Here is a 14,545-nt window from a genome sequence, read left to right on the forward strand (position 1 = left end):
ATGCATTTTGAGTGATTTAGCAAGAAGTGGTGGATATAGTTACCACTTTATTCTAATTAGTATAATCCTGGGAAATAACATTTTACAACTGAATGATGAACAGAGTGGCAGTTGCCTTTTATCTCGAAAATGCTTTTGACCAATGCTATTATCCTATGTTCTGCGAGTCCAAGTTGAGAAAAATGTCTGGTAAACATTTCCCTCACTCAAATGGACCCCCCAAATCTGGATCAGTTTGCCCTGGAGAAGTGGGTTTTTTGGGGCCAAGACTTTGGGGAGTATTCCTAGGAACAGTCATCTTTTGACTAAAAGCTTTAAAAGAACTATGCTCTCTTTCTTAAGTCTAGATGTTCTACAACTACAAATTATTTCACAGCCATTGTATTTGATAAAGACATACATAAAATCTCAAAAAATTGACAGCAAAATGTACAGTAGATATTATTTTTTACCATTTTATAGATGATAAAACTGAGATTCATGGAAGTTAAGTAACCTGCTGCAAGAAATCTATCACCTGTGGAGGCATGATTCTCTGGACTTCGTTATCTCTACAGACCTTTCGTATTTCCAAAGTTAAAAAATTACACAGGTCTTGGGGAGAAATCTGCCTCTGGTATTTAGAGAAAGAAAACTCAAACAGAAGTACTGAGTGCTTGTTAATTCAATTCAATTAAGCAGCTATGCGCCAAGCACTTGCTGAATACAGCGGGAATTACACTGATGATACGATACAGGTCCTACCTATCCTGCAGAATCTTACACAAGCATACCTTGGAGATCTTGCGGGTTCAGTTCCAGACCACTGCAACCATGGCGAACTGCATGGATTTTTCGGTTTCCCAATGCATATAAAAGTTATGTTTACACTCTGTTGTAATCTATTAAGTGTGCAATAGCATTATGTCTAAAAAAGCAATGGACATGCCTTAATTAAACAATACTTTATTGCTAAAAAATGCTAACCATCATCTGACAACACTGGGTTACCACAAAGCTTCAATTTGTAAAAAAAAACCACAACACAAACTCTGCGGAGCACAATAAAGTTAAGCGCAATTAAATGAGGTCTGCATGTGTCTGTGAGGGAAGGGGAAGGGATATGGTTGCGTGAGGCTCGTACGGAAATAATTCAAACAAAGTTCAGACTACAATTGTCAAAAGAGGAACACAAGTGAAATGTCTCGAGGGCCACGTGTTAGTAATTGTTGAAGCTGGGTGATGTGGCAAAAGGTGTTCATTATGCCATTCTCTCTACTTTTGAATATGTTTCATAATTTCCAGGATGAAAAGCTTTAAAAAATGCTACGGGAATGTACGGAAGGAGGAGAGTTTGCCTCTGTGTGGAATCCTGGGAAAATGATTTCAAAGGAAAAGTGATAATTATGGGAAAGGTCGGAAAGATAGAAAGGATCTCAACAGGTGGAGATGGATTCAAAGAGAAGTTAGTTTCTATCATTTCCTCAGGAATTTCCTGTTTCCCAATCTCATAAAGCTGGCTGTCTTTATCGTTGGAATCCCTGGTGGTCCTGCATCCTTAGCTCTATCTGGCCTGGTGCACTTAGCCCCACTAATACCGGTAGCCCTGAATCTGCTAGGGGAATCCAAGTGGTGACAGGTCTGCTCTCCTGGGTCTGCCAGAAGCTCCCCTATATTTTGCAAGAATCTGCATTCTCGCCAGTGCTGCTGAATGGAGGTGGAGCAGGCATTCTGTTTCAACCCAGCCCACCTGGCTGAACTTAACAACTCTAACTGTACTCAAATTTTCAGTAAGTCATTTTCCTGAGCAAAGCTTCAGTTGAAACCATCTGTCCCAACTTGACAGAGGAGGAAACCTCCTTACTCTTTGGGCTCTAACATCCCATGCCATAGGAGCATTTATTCCTCTGGACTCTGACACTCCGTGACAGGCTGCATCCCCTGTACGGACACCATCTTTAACCCACTCGTATGCCACCATCCCATGCTGGACCATGCTCTGCTTGGACGTTCCCCTCACCTTCTTCAGACTTTCATTCCAGACCACCAACATGGTGGGCCATCTCACACCCCATGTGGACACCTTTCTTGCCCTGCTCTGCATCCTAATCCCCATGCTGGGTGACTCCCAACTTGTATGTGGGCTTCCAACACCTACGCTGGGTCCTTCTCTCAAATGGACAACTCTTCACCCTGCTCAGCCTGTGACATCCCACGCTTGACCACCACCACCTGTGAAAGCTTTACTTACCCCACGGGCTCTGACGCCCCACTTGTGTGGATGCCCTCTTCACTCTGTTTGAGCTCTGACTTCCTACCCAGGCACCTCCCACATGGTGACGTCCTCCTTATCCAGCTGGAGCCATGGCATCTCACAAAAGGTCACAACGTGGTGGTGGGGGTGGATGCCCCTGTACTCTTCACAGACTCTGACACTCCCCTTGGCCGCACAGTGGCTCCTTTGCACGAAGCATGCATGCCCACCTTGCAAAGTCCACCGAAATGGATCTACAGCTAAATTTTTTAGCAAAGAAGGGAGGGGAAAGGAAGGAGCAGTGGAATAACCTTGGGAAATTATTTTTTGTTCTTTTTTTGGGGGAGGGGTCAGAGTTATTGAAGTATGTTTTGCATACATTAAAATTCACCCCTTTTAGATGTACAATTCTATAAGATTTTATAATTGCTGTGACAAGTAAACAAATAAATATATCACCTCAAAAATTTTCCTCATGCTCCTTTATAGTTAATGCTTATTAATAATGCTTTCTTTCCCGAATTTTTCTTTAGTGGTTGCCCTAGGATTTACAATATATGTCTTTAATTTATCATAATGTACCTTCAAATAATATTTTACCATTCCACGTATATTGTAAGACCCCTGCAACAATATATTTCGAATCCTTCTGTTTCATATTTAGTACAGTTGTTAAATATTTACTTTATATATGACATAAACCCAGCAATACATTGTTACTATTTTTGCTTTAGGAAATCAACTGTCTTTTAAAGCGATTAACAATAAAAAATATATTTTATATTTACTTATTTTTTTTTACTACATCCAGGGTTTTTTCTTTGCGTAGATCTAAGTTTCTGTCTACTATCATATTCCTTTTGCCTGAAGAACTTTCCTTAATATTTACTGTAGGGCAGGTCTGTTGGAAATGAATTCAGCTTTTCTTTGCTGAAAAGCCTTTATCTCAACTTCATTTTTGAAAGATACAGTCTCTGGGTAGAGAACCCTGTTTTGATATTTTCTTTCAGTACCTTAAAGACATTAGTTTATTGTCTTCAGGCTTGCATAGTTTCTGAAGATAAGTCAGCTCTAATTCTTATTTTTGGTATATTCCTTTGTATGTAGTACATCTTTTTTCTCTGGTTGCCCTCAAAGTTTTTTCTTCTTTTTTAAACTTTTTATTTATCTTGGAATATAGTTGATTAACAATGTGATAGTTTCAGGTGTACAGCAAAGTGATTCAGTTATACATACGTCAATACATGTATCTATTTCAAGTTTTTTCTTTAACATTAGTTTCTTGAAGCTTGAATATAAATGTCTAGGTGTATTTATTTTTATTTTGTTTTTTACTTTTTTATTTCTTATTATTTATCTTGGGATTCTCTGAGCTTCTTGAATCTGTGGCTTAATATTTGTAATTCTTTTTTAAAAATTCTTAGCCATATCTTTAAAAATATTTCTTCTACTCCTTTATCTATATCTTTTCTATCTGGAACTCCAATGAGCTCTATTGTTTTGCAAAACTTTGTTAGTCTGTTTCCTCTCTCTCTCTCTCCCCCAATACCCAAAGACTTCTCTTCAGGTTTGCTGATTCCTTCCTCAGTTGGGTCTAGCCAATGAGTCCATCAGAGGAATTCTTCCTCTCTGACACCATTTTATTCTTATTATTTTTTGCATTTCTGTTTGACTCTTATAGTTTCCATCTCTCTACTGAAACATCCCGCCTTTCCCACTAGATCCTTTAACTCAATAATCATACTTATTTTAAACTTTATTTCTAATTGTTCCAGTTTGGGGCCATCTGAGTCTGGTTCTGTTGATTGAGTGCTTTATCTCCTGATGATGGGTTAGTTTACTTTTCCCTCTTTTGTGTCTTGTAATTTTTAATTAAATGCTGGACATTTTCTGCTGAACGGTAAAGACTAAAGTAAATATTTGTCTGGAAATGTGTGTACTTTTTCTTCTGTAAGGCCATTCCCACGTGAGTCAATCTAGTCAGGGGTTGAGTTGGGCTTGGATTTTTGTTGTTGTTGTTGTTGATGCATTCAGAGCACCACAGGGTTCAGATTTCTCTAATGATGCCTTGTGCTTACGGTCCAATGCTTAGGTTCTGTATGGTTTTTCTCAGTGTTTGTGCTTCATCATCTGCTTTAAAAGCCATCCCTGCATACTTGCATCACAGAGGGTCTCTCTATCTCTTACACCATCCCCAGAGGTTGACTGCTCTTGCTTGTTATTCTGGGCTTGTTACACGGGTGGGGGCAGGCAGTGCTCTCTGTTGCCTTGACCAGCCTCAGCCTTAGAAAGATACTGTTTCTGGACCTTGTGGTGAGACTTACTCAGTGTTCCTATTCCTCTTCCACCTGCCTTAGCAGCCAAACTTTGCCTTGTATCTGGGGCAGATATTGATCAGAGGAGTGTCTAGTGACCCCCAACCTGAAGTAGGATGTCTCTAATTATATTGGTATAGGATCCTGGGCCCTGGACTCTTTCCTCCCCTTCCCTATGGATAAAGGGGTTTGTTTTGTTTCGGTTTTGGTTCTGTCTTTCCGACAGCAACTATGAATCTTTACCTGTGTCCTGGGGATGACAAGTTTTGATTTCCTTCTCTGAGAAGCTCAAGATGTTTGTTCTGTGAGAAAAGATCCCCAGGCAAGGGGCAAGGCTTCAAACGTTTTTCATAGTGGCAGCTGCTCTACTTCCAAACATCTGCAACACTAAGTGGGGCTCTCTGTCTCCTACCCTGCCCCTGAGCTTCCTTGTGAGCCCCCAGTAGAAGTTCATGGACAAAATCCTGCGAGTCAGGGCAAACTCCCTTGATGTCTGAGACTTCCATGCATCCTATACAGTCATGTTAGCTTACTGTTGGCTTTTAGAAATTCTTTAAAAATCTAGCTCATTTCTTCTTACTCACGTATGTGGCAACTTCCTTTCCTCCCATGTTCTTTCATAGGTGAGCTAGTCTGTGCATCCTGACTTTCCTGGGGAAGCCCATTCCTCCTGGATTTTGTGTTACTTAATTGCCCTGTGAGGTCAGTTCTCTGATAGGTCAAGAAATGCTGTGATATTATATTTTTTCTGCATTTTTCTAATTATTATAGTGGGCCAATACTCTTGCAGCTTTTTACCTAGAGGTGGAAGTGGAACTCCAAGGAGGTTTTTAAAACTTGAAATGTTCTCATCAGAACTGTGATTTTGAAGGTATAGTGTAAAGTTACAATTAATGATATAATTACGTGGAAGGAATTTTTAAACCTACGACAAAGAGAATTACAAGATAACAAGAAGAAATAAACCTTATTTTCAACCAATCATTATATTTATAAATATAGCCCAAACACTTTTTATCTGCAAGAAACAAAGTATATCTTAATTTTCTTAATATCAGAGTTTCAGGTTTGTGTTCCCCCCAGATTTCTATGTTGAAATCCTAACCCCCCAATGTGATGGAATTTGGAGATGAGGCCTTTGGAAGGTGATTAGGTCATGAGTGTGGAGCCCTCACGAATGGGATTAGCACCATTATAGAAGGTGTTAATCCAGAGAACACTCTCACCCCTTCTTCCATGTGAGGACACAGTGAAAAGACAGCCTATGATGTCTGCTGAAGAAGCAGGGCTTACTAGACACCAAATCTGTCACCATCTTGATCTTGGACTTCCTTGTCTCCAGAATTGTGAGAAATAAATGTTTATTTAAGCCACGCACTCTATGGTGTTTTTGTTATAGCAGCCCAAACTGAAAAACAAAAAAAAAGTAAGCTTGTAGGGACTTCCCTCATGGTGCAGTGGTTAAGAATCTGCCTACCAATGCAGGGAACATGGGTTCGATCTCTGGTCCGGGAAGATCCCACATGTCACGGAGCAACTAAGCCCATGCACCACAACTACTGAGCCTGCGCTCTACAGCCTGAGAGTCACAACTACTGAAGCCCACATACCACAACTACTGAACGCTGCGCATCTACAGCCCGTGCTCCACAACAAGAAGCCACCGCAATGAGAAGCCCACGTACCACAACAAAGAGTAGCCCCTGCTCGCCTCAACTAGAGAAAGCCCGCACTCAGCAACGAAGGCCAAATGCAGCCAATAAATAAATAAATAAATTTATTTTTTACAAAAGTAAGCCTGTATATTCTGGAATTAATTTTCTAATACAGACTAATACTGTAAAGTTACATACACACACATATGTGTGAGTGTATACATAATGATTGGTTGACGATCTTTGGAAAGCAATACTTTTTTGTTAACTTTATTTTTAATCGATGTGTAATATATATTTAGAAATGCAGACAAATGTAAAACTCAACAAGGCTATTTTTTAAGATACATCTAACTTCTAAAAATATCCTTGTGTTATTAGAAATTGATCATTGTTTTCCATGTGAAATACTTAGTGCCTACAATAGGAAGTAACAAAGGAGAATGGAAATAATTATTTTGTGAATTGAGCTGAACCTGTAGTTTTGCATGATATCTTCTATTTCTCAGCATATTTTCCCAAGTCCCAAAGACTTCTTGGATAAGGCTGAAACTTCTTGAGTATCTTTTGCCAAAAACTGAACGAGAATAGAAGGTGATATATTTAGAAGCATGGGCTTGAATGAACTTCTCACATTCTTGCAAACATAAACAAAATCGTCCCTTTGGTTGAAACTGGGGGACATCAGCTCCTATCTCCTGTCACCTGGCTGGTGAGTGGGTTATTAAAATTAGGAATTCCACTCTATATCAGAGAAAAAAGAACTTCTGGTTTGCTCGTCTTCTTCCTCCTCTTCCTTTCTGCCTCCCAAAGTTCATCCTGGGAAGCCTCTACTTCGGACGAAGGATGCAGGTTCTCTTGAGGCTGACAGAGGACTGGTTTTCTTTATGAAACATGAGCTCCTATGGTTGACTTAGACTCTTTGAGTACGTGGCTGCTTTTGGCTGAAATAAGAGGCCTCATTCCATATCTTCATCAAGCAACAGCTCGCCTTAAGCACTTCCTGGGAGTCAAGGTTCCCTGGAAGCACGTGACTTCCTGCTTGTCAGGTTTCATTTCTCAGATCTCTGAGCCCGCCCTGCCATTTGTAATGTAATTCCCATCAGACTACCAAGAAACATCAGCAGAAATTTCGAGTTATTTTGACCCTATTCTCCAATAACAGCAGAAGAGTTCCTTGGGATTCTTGTGGTTCCTCAGAAAATTAGTCTTTTTCTATTAATTCACTTTTTGTGGATCCATCTAGTATTTCACTTTTTCCTCTAACACCTTAAATAAGTTGTCCCTGGTTTTTACTCTCCATCAGTGCATTCATTCCCAAATTAGGTAAACCAAAATGAAGAACGTGAGGTCAGCTTCATTCTGGAGTATAGGATCTGGTTGTACCAGTAGGTAGAAAGGGCCAAGGTTTGGTTTAATTGCCTGATTCTCCTGCTAGAAACATCAAGCCAAACCAGGCCTTGCCCCTCTGATGGAGTGGGTCTGGAAGGCCTTGGATTCCTACTCTTGTCTTAGGGTGGACTGAGTCAAGGACGAGGATTCCTATATGCAAAGGTGATAGACAACTTGTAACACACCTGAACTTCTTCAAGCCTGGAATCCAAACTCTCTGGGGAGAAGGAATCCCAGGTATCCGGGCAGGTCCTCTGTGGGTTTTAGTAGTTCCCTCTTCATGCACAGAAGTTGAAGTTCTGATAATGAGGACTCACTCATCTTGAGAGACCCAGGATTGCCTTGTCTGACTTCAGCCCTTTAAAAGAGTCGTCCCTACAAGGATGATTGAGCCTGATCTAAACCTTGGATAAAAGGCTTCAGAATAAATCTGATCCCATTTAGGGATCTCTCTTAAGGCAGCTCTTCTCCCTGGCCTTCTTATTTTTGGAAGACTTACTGTCCTTTGGTTTCTGCCCCTCTGGTCAGCCAGGCTGGCATCTCTACCCCTGATCTCTCAGCCTCTCCTGGACACAATGCCTTCTGTGGACTAGCTCATCCAGGGAGGCCCTGGCTGGTCTGCTCAGCTCTTCCAGATACTTTCAACCTAATGGCTTCCAAATAGGTCTGAGTCCCCCCTCAACTGGCAAAGTGTCATTGAATCAACCAAAATGCGGAGCTAAAAATTCATCCCCTTTTTCTGTAAGATCACTCTTAAGATTGTCAACACTGTTTTTTCTATCAATTAACTAAAAAATACATTTTTAAAAAAAAATACATTTTTTTCTTATTAAATGCAATTATTGTTGATTGTCCTATACAGGAGGAATTATAGATAGTTCACATTCTTGGAAATTATGGATAAAGATATGTCAGATTGGAAGGCTTTCGGTGAGTTCCTCTTCAGTTACTTCTCTGGGAACTTTTGGACTCACTCTGCTGAAACTCTGAGAGCTCATTCCCAAGAAAACACTTGTGCAGGGGGTGTTAATGTCTTTTATTTATTTATTTTTAATAAATTTCTTATTTATTTTTGGCTGCATTTGGTCTTCGCTGCTGTACACGGGCTGTCTCTAGTTGCAGCCAGTGGGGGCTACTCTTCATTGCAGTGCACGGGCTTCTCATTGCGGTGGCTCCTCTTACGGAGCACGGGCTCTAGGCATGCGAGCTCCAGTAGTTATGGCACACGGGCTCAGTAGTTGTGGCTCGCGGGCTCTGGAGCGCAGGCTCAGTAGTTGTGGCGCACAGGCTTAGTTGTTCCACGGCGCGTGGGATCTTCCCGGACCAGGGATTGAACCCACATTCCCTGCATTAGAAGGCGGATTCTTAACCACTGAACCACCAGGGAAGCCCCAATGTCTTTTAAAATGAAATTTATCTTGAGATTGTTCTTCTGCATGAATACAATCACCCAGGGAGTAGAGGACTTTCTTCTAAGAAGTTTCCATTTAGTGGGTGAGAAAAAAATGATTTGGCATTTGATAGCTGCCAGTCTCATTCCCGTGAGGTCTAAGGCCACGAACTGAATGTTCTTCTTGTCTCACATGGTTCCTTCTTTCAGTGTCATCATAAAATGGAGATTCATGTGAATGAACTTCTAATCATGGGAAAGTTCCACAAGTAATAGGAACATATATGGCTTTGGTTCGCACATTCTAAAGTAACGCATAAGACCTCTTATTTATGAAGCCCTGGAGTGACGTTGAAGAGTATAGTCCCCCCCACAACCCTGTGAGGAAGTATGATTACTTCTTTTCTACAGATAAGAAGCTCAGAGAAGATAAAGCCTGGAAGGTTGGAAGGCTGGTAAGTGGCAGCCGCTGGGTTTGATTCGAGTCAGTGCTAGACCCCGAAGCTAGTGTCCTCCCTGCTCTCCTTCCAAGTTTCAGCCACCTCTCCCCACAAGTATCCAAGAAGCACCCCTCCAAGCCTCCCAGCCTGCAGTGTCTTTGTGCCACATGACCAGGGATCAACATGGCTAGTTTGGAGTTTGCCAGTCCCAAAGGCACAGCTCACAAGAACGAATAACCCCCCCAAACCAGGGAGCAAAAGCATTAAAATGAAGCACGTCTCTCCCAAAGCGAGCAAGGTTTTATTAGTGACTATTGAGATTCCTGTTTGACACCCAGTATGCTTGACAAATGCTCCTGGCCTCAGGCGGCTCCCAAGTTTCCATGTGGCTGGTGTTGGTTAAACTGCGGCCACAGTTTAGGGATTTGTCTTGTTCTAAGCACGCTCTAATGTGGACCATTTTTAAAGTCTTTATTGAATTTGTTACAATATTGCTTCTGTTTTTATGTTTTGGTTTTTTGGCCACAAGACATGTGGGATCTTAGCTCCCCAGCCGGGGATTGAACCCGCACGCCCTGCCCTGGAAGGCAAAGTCTTTAACCACTGGACCGCCAGGGAAGTCCCTCTAAGCACCCTCTAAAGTGAAAAGTTTGCTCTTCCCCTCCCACCCCACTCCCATCCCCACTGCTTCCCTTGCTTTTTGAATCCCTGGCTGAGGACACAGCTGCAGGAATCCACAGCCACCACCAAACAAAGCAGGACATCCTGTTTGCTTTCAGCTGTGGGGAGAGGCCGGGGCCTGTGTCAGAGCAGAGTGGGGACGTGTGCACGCACTTCGCTGAGTCCGCGGCTCTGCGGACTTCTTTGTTTGTCCAGACCGCTGGACTTTCTTTCCTGGGGAGTTCAGTTTACACAAGGACTGCAGGTTGTTTAGCTTGAATGCAAAGATGAAAACAAAGCTTCTTAATGCCAACCCAGGGTCTGCTTTATAGCTCTCTATGAAGAGAAAAATCTATTTACTAAGAGTTGAGGCAAGAACGTGCCTTGAGGCTAAAGTACAGATTCCCTAGAGATGTTATAGGGATTTGCTTTTATTGCTCAACTTTCCTTTGCTTTAAAAATTGTCCACTTGTTTGAAATTTCAGTTTCCCCCCACCCCCAACACACATATACCTATCTCACTTCACCTTTTTTCAATGCTTGAATATCACTTCCCCAAAGTCCTGATTCCCATACAGTCTCCAGTTAAACCTCTTCCGTCTGCGTTTTGGATGAGATACATTTTTTTCCCCCACAGAATCCTTTTAAAATTTCTATTTTCCTATTTGTAGCGCCCAAAGGCTGAACACATAATGGCCGAGAGAGAAGTACATGTACTGAATATTAAAATTTTACAAAGGAAAGAGAATATGACATTTTCAAAATCTCAAATATGGCTTTGAGTTTTTTTTGTTTTTTTTTTAAAGAATACTCTCTTCTTGTTACTGTTGTCAAGTTAAGGTAAAAATCGAGATTCATCCGTTTCCTCATGCACTAGCTCAATCAGCGTTTATTAAGCATATCAGTCTGTATGCGGTGCTCTGAGACTACACGGATAAACACGCCATGGTGCTATCATTGAGAAGGGAACACATATGCATGCAGAGAAGAAAGGCATGCATAATAAATAATTGTAATAAGTGTTGCAAAATTGCAAAAGAGCACCGTGGTAAATTGTCTGCAGGATGGGTACCACAGCTGGTGGGTGTAAACAGGACACCATCCCATGTCTGTGTGCAGTCCCTCCCATCAAGAGGTGGAATCAATTTCCCTTTCCTGAATTCAGGCTGTTCAAAGACTTGATAGACCAACAGGATGAGACAGAAGGGGTGACATTGCCTCTGAGCCCGGACATCAAGAGGCTGCCCAGCTTCCCTCCTCTTTGAAGCCAGCTGCCATGTTGGAGACTCAGGCTGGACCCCTGAATGGTGAGGGTCCCAGGGCAGGAGAGAGGCCACGTGGATGAGAACTGAGCCACCCAGCTGACACCATGTGAACAAAGATGAACCATCTCTTCTAAGTCCTGCCCAATTCCTGAAGCAGAAGATCAGAGGCAGTGAGATGGCTGTGGTTTTGAGCTCCCAAGTTTTGGGTGGTCTGTTACAGACCAACACTGATGATAACCTGTACGATGTGGAATAAAAGTATGAATAATTCTACCTACATCATCTGGGAATGAGTCAAAGAGGCCACAGTGTGCAAGGTGACAGAGAGACACCTTATCAAAAGTTATCATTACCAAGCTTCCAAGGCAGGAAACGGATTCATATACAGCGATAGTGAACACCTAGGTGATGCTTATTCCATGCCTGGTGCTGTTTTTAGTGCTTTACGCTCATTAACTCATTCAGGCCTCACAGCAAACTTCTGAGGTAAGTGTGCTGCTATTATCACCCCCATTTTACCAGTGGGAAAACTGAGGTTCAGAGAACTAAAAGACCTTGTCCAAAGTCACACAGCCAGTAAGTGATGTATCAAGGAGTCAGCACCAGGCCCTCCAGCACCAGTCTAGGCTTTTAGCCACCATGTCTCATTCCGCCTAAAGCCAGAGTTTGGGAAGGAGCCCAGGCTTTGTCACTTAACTCTCAGGGTTCCGTTGAGGGGAGGATTCTGTTGATGCAGACATGTTTGAGAACCACTGGCCCAGATGATCACCAAGGGTCTAAGATTCCGCAGTTTGATTGGCTGTGCTTTCAGACCCAGCACCGCAACCCCGCCCTCCTCACCTAGCTGACTTCCAGATGCCGGATGCCGCAGGGCACGTGGCCTCTCTTCCCTGTCCGGCTCTCCCATCCAGCGTCAATCTGGCTCTTTTCAAAAGCTGCAGGGGCCAGTGACACAATCAGAACCCTGGGTTTGTCTGTGATCCTTGTGCAGGTCAGAAGTTAAGAGGAGATGAGGGTCCCTTCCAGCAACGTGATTTTTTTTTCATTAACGCACCAAACCAGAAAACAACCTTGTCTAGAATGTAGTCTCTAATTCAGTATTTTGAAGTATTCTTGAGATCTTTCTAGAAAAAGACACTTTTATATAAAATGTCACTTTAAAATTGTATTACATGCTTAAAAGTTTAATTTTTCTTATTTGGGGACCATATTGATCGTGGTCTATGACAGCAGTCCCCAACCTTCTTGGCACTAGGGACCAGTTTCATGGAAGACAGTGTTTCCATGGACAGGGGCAGGGGATGGTTTCAGGGTGATTCAAGCTCATTACATTAATTTGCACTTTATTTCTATTATTATTACATTGTACTATATAATGAAATAGTTACACAACTCACCGTAATGCAGAGTCAGTGGGAGCCCTGAGCTTGTTTTCCTGCAATTAGATGGTCCCATCCAGGGGTGACGGGAGACAGTGACAACCAAAGTGTGTTGCTTATGTCCAGTCTACTCAGCTTAATTGCCGCTTGCCACTCACTGATAGGGTTTTGATATGAGTCTGCAGGCGCTTGATCTATTATGGTCTCTGTGCAGTCAGACCTCTCTGCTAAGGATAATCTGTATTTGCAGCCGCTCCCCAGCACTAGCATCACCACCTCAGCTCATCAGCCGTTAGATTCTCACGAGGAGCACACGACCTAGATCCCTCCTGCCCACCGTTCACAGCAGGGTTCGCGCTCCTGTGAGAATCTAACGCGGTGCTGATCTGACAGGAGGCGGAGCTCGGGTGGTAACGCGAGTGACGGGGAGCGGCTGTGAATACAGAGGAAGCTTCGCTTGCTGGTTCGCTTGTCGCTCACCTCCTGCTGTGCGGCCCGGTTCCTAACAGGCCATGGGCTGGTACCGGTCCATGGCCTGGGGTTCAGGAACCCCTGGTCTATAACATTTGCGAAAATTCACGTCTGAGAATCACACTGATTCCATGGAGTGAGGTCTACCGCCCACGTGTGTTATCTATATTTGATACCCACTAGAGGCCCCAGCTTAGCTTAAGTGCAGTAGGCTTATAAAGTTTTAGTTTCCTCCCATCGGCAATTGGAAGCGATTCCTCACCCTAAAAGGAGGGTCCCGCGGGGAGACTGCAGTCTTGCCCCACGGTGACCAAGGCCTAGAGGCTCAGGCTTGTCTCCTGCAGCGTCTGGGGGCAGTGGAAACTGTCCTTACTGCTGCCCTGGGGTCAGTTTCAGGCCTCCTCGGACAAACACCTGGAAACCTGCCCTTCTCTCTGGGGTCGCTGCCTCCTTGCTTTTCTACTCCATCCTCCACTGAGTTGCACTGCGGTGTGATGTCTGTCCTCATCCCCATTACATTAAGAGTGTCTGCCTTGGATGTTCACAGCCATCTGTACAGAGAACCAGAAAAAGCAAACCTCCTCATTGGTACTGGCACCGCCCACATCTCTAGGCTTAACTCTGATCTACCATTTGCTAAAAGGCTGCCTTCCCTGGGGGGAGGTGGGGGAGGAGGAAGAAAGTCAAGAATCCCGTCACACCGGCTGGGATGGGCTGAGAGAAGCCTGCCTCCCCCCAGATGGATCCAATCCTGGACCAGACTGAGGTGAAACAAATTCCTCTTTTGTGATGAAATTACACCGTCTTGTGGCTTCAGGCAACTCCCCTTTACAAAGTAAAGAGAATCCTATCTGCTCTGTCAACTTTATACAAAAATTATCAGGATTAAATGAGAAAAGCCAAAAGTAAACATTGTATATATCATGTACCATGTCGTTGTCATCATCTTAAATGATAATCGCGTGTTACAGAGAGAATTCATTTCTCACGTGAAGGTGCGGCCTTTTTCGTTTTCTGTTAGCTTTATATTTTTGGTAAGAGATGAAGCAGGGTAGGTTTAAAAATATTAATCATATTCCAGCCTACGTTTCTTCTAGAACACTACTAATAAAAGCCAAGTTCTAAATTGTTTTGCCGCACAGAAGAGAAGGAATGTATTTGACATCGTAATCTTAAAATGAAAATCCAGTCTCCACTGATTCTCCTCTTTTTCAGTAAATTGCCCTTTGCCAGGTCTCAGGAGCCCCCCAGCACGTCAGGGTCACCAGTTGGTGAGAAGGTGTCCAAAGCACCTGAATGGATCCAGGAGAAAGCCCCCGACCCAGCAAAGGCGGCCAAGAGACTG

This window comes from Phocoena sinus, chromosome 12 (assembly GCF_008692025.1).
Source record: "Phocoena sinus isolate mPhoSin1 chromosome 12, mPhoSin1.pri, whole genome shotgun sequence".
Taxonomy (NCBI): domain Eukaryota; kingdom Metazoa; phylum Chordata; class Mammalia; order Artiodactyla; family Phocoenidae; genus Phocoena; species Phocoena sinus.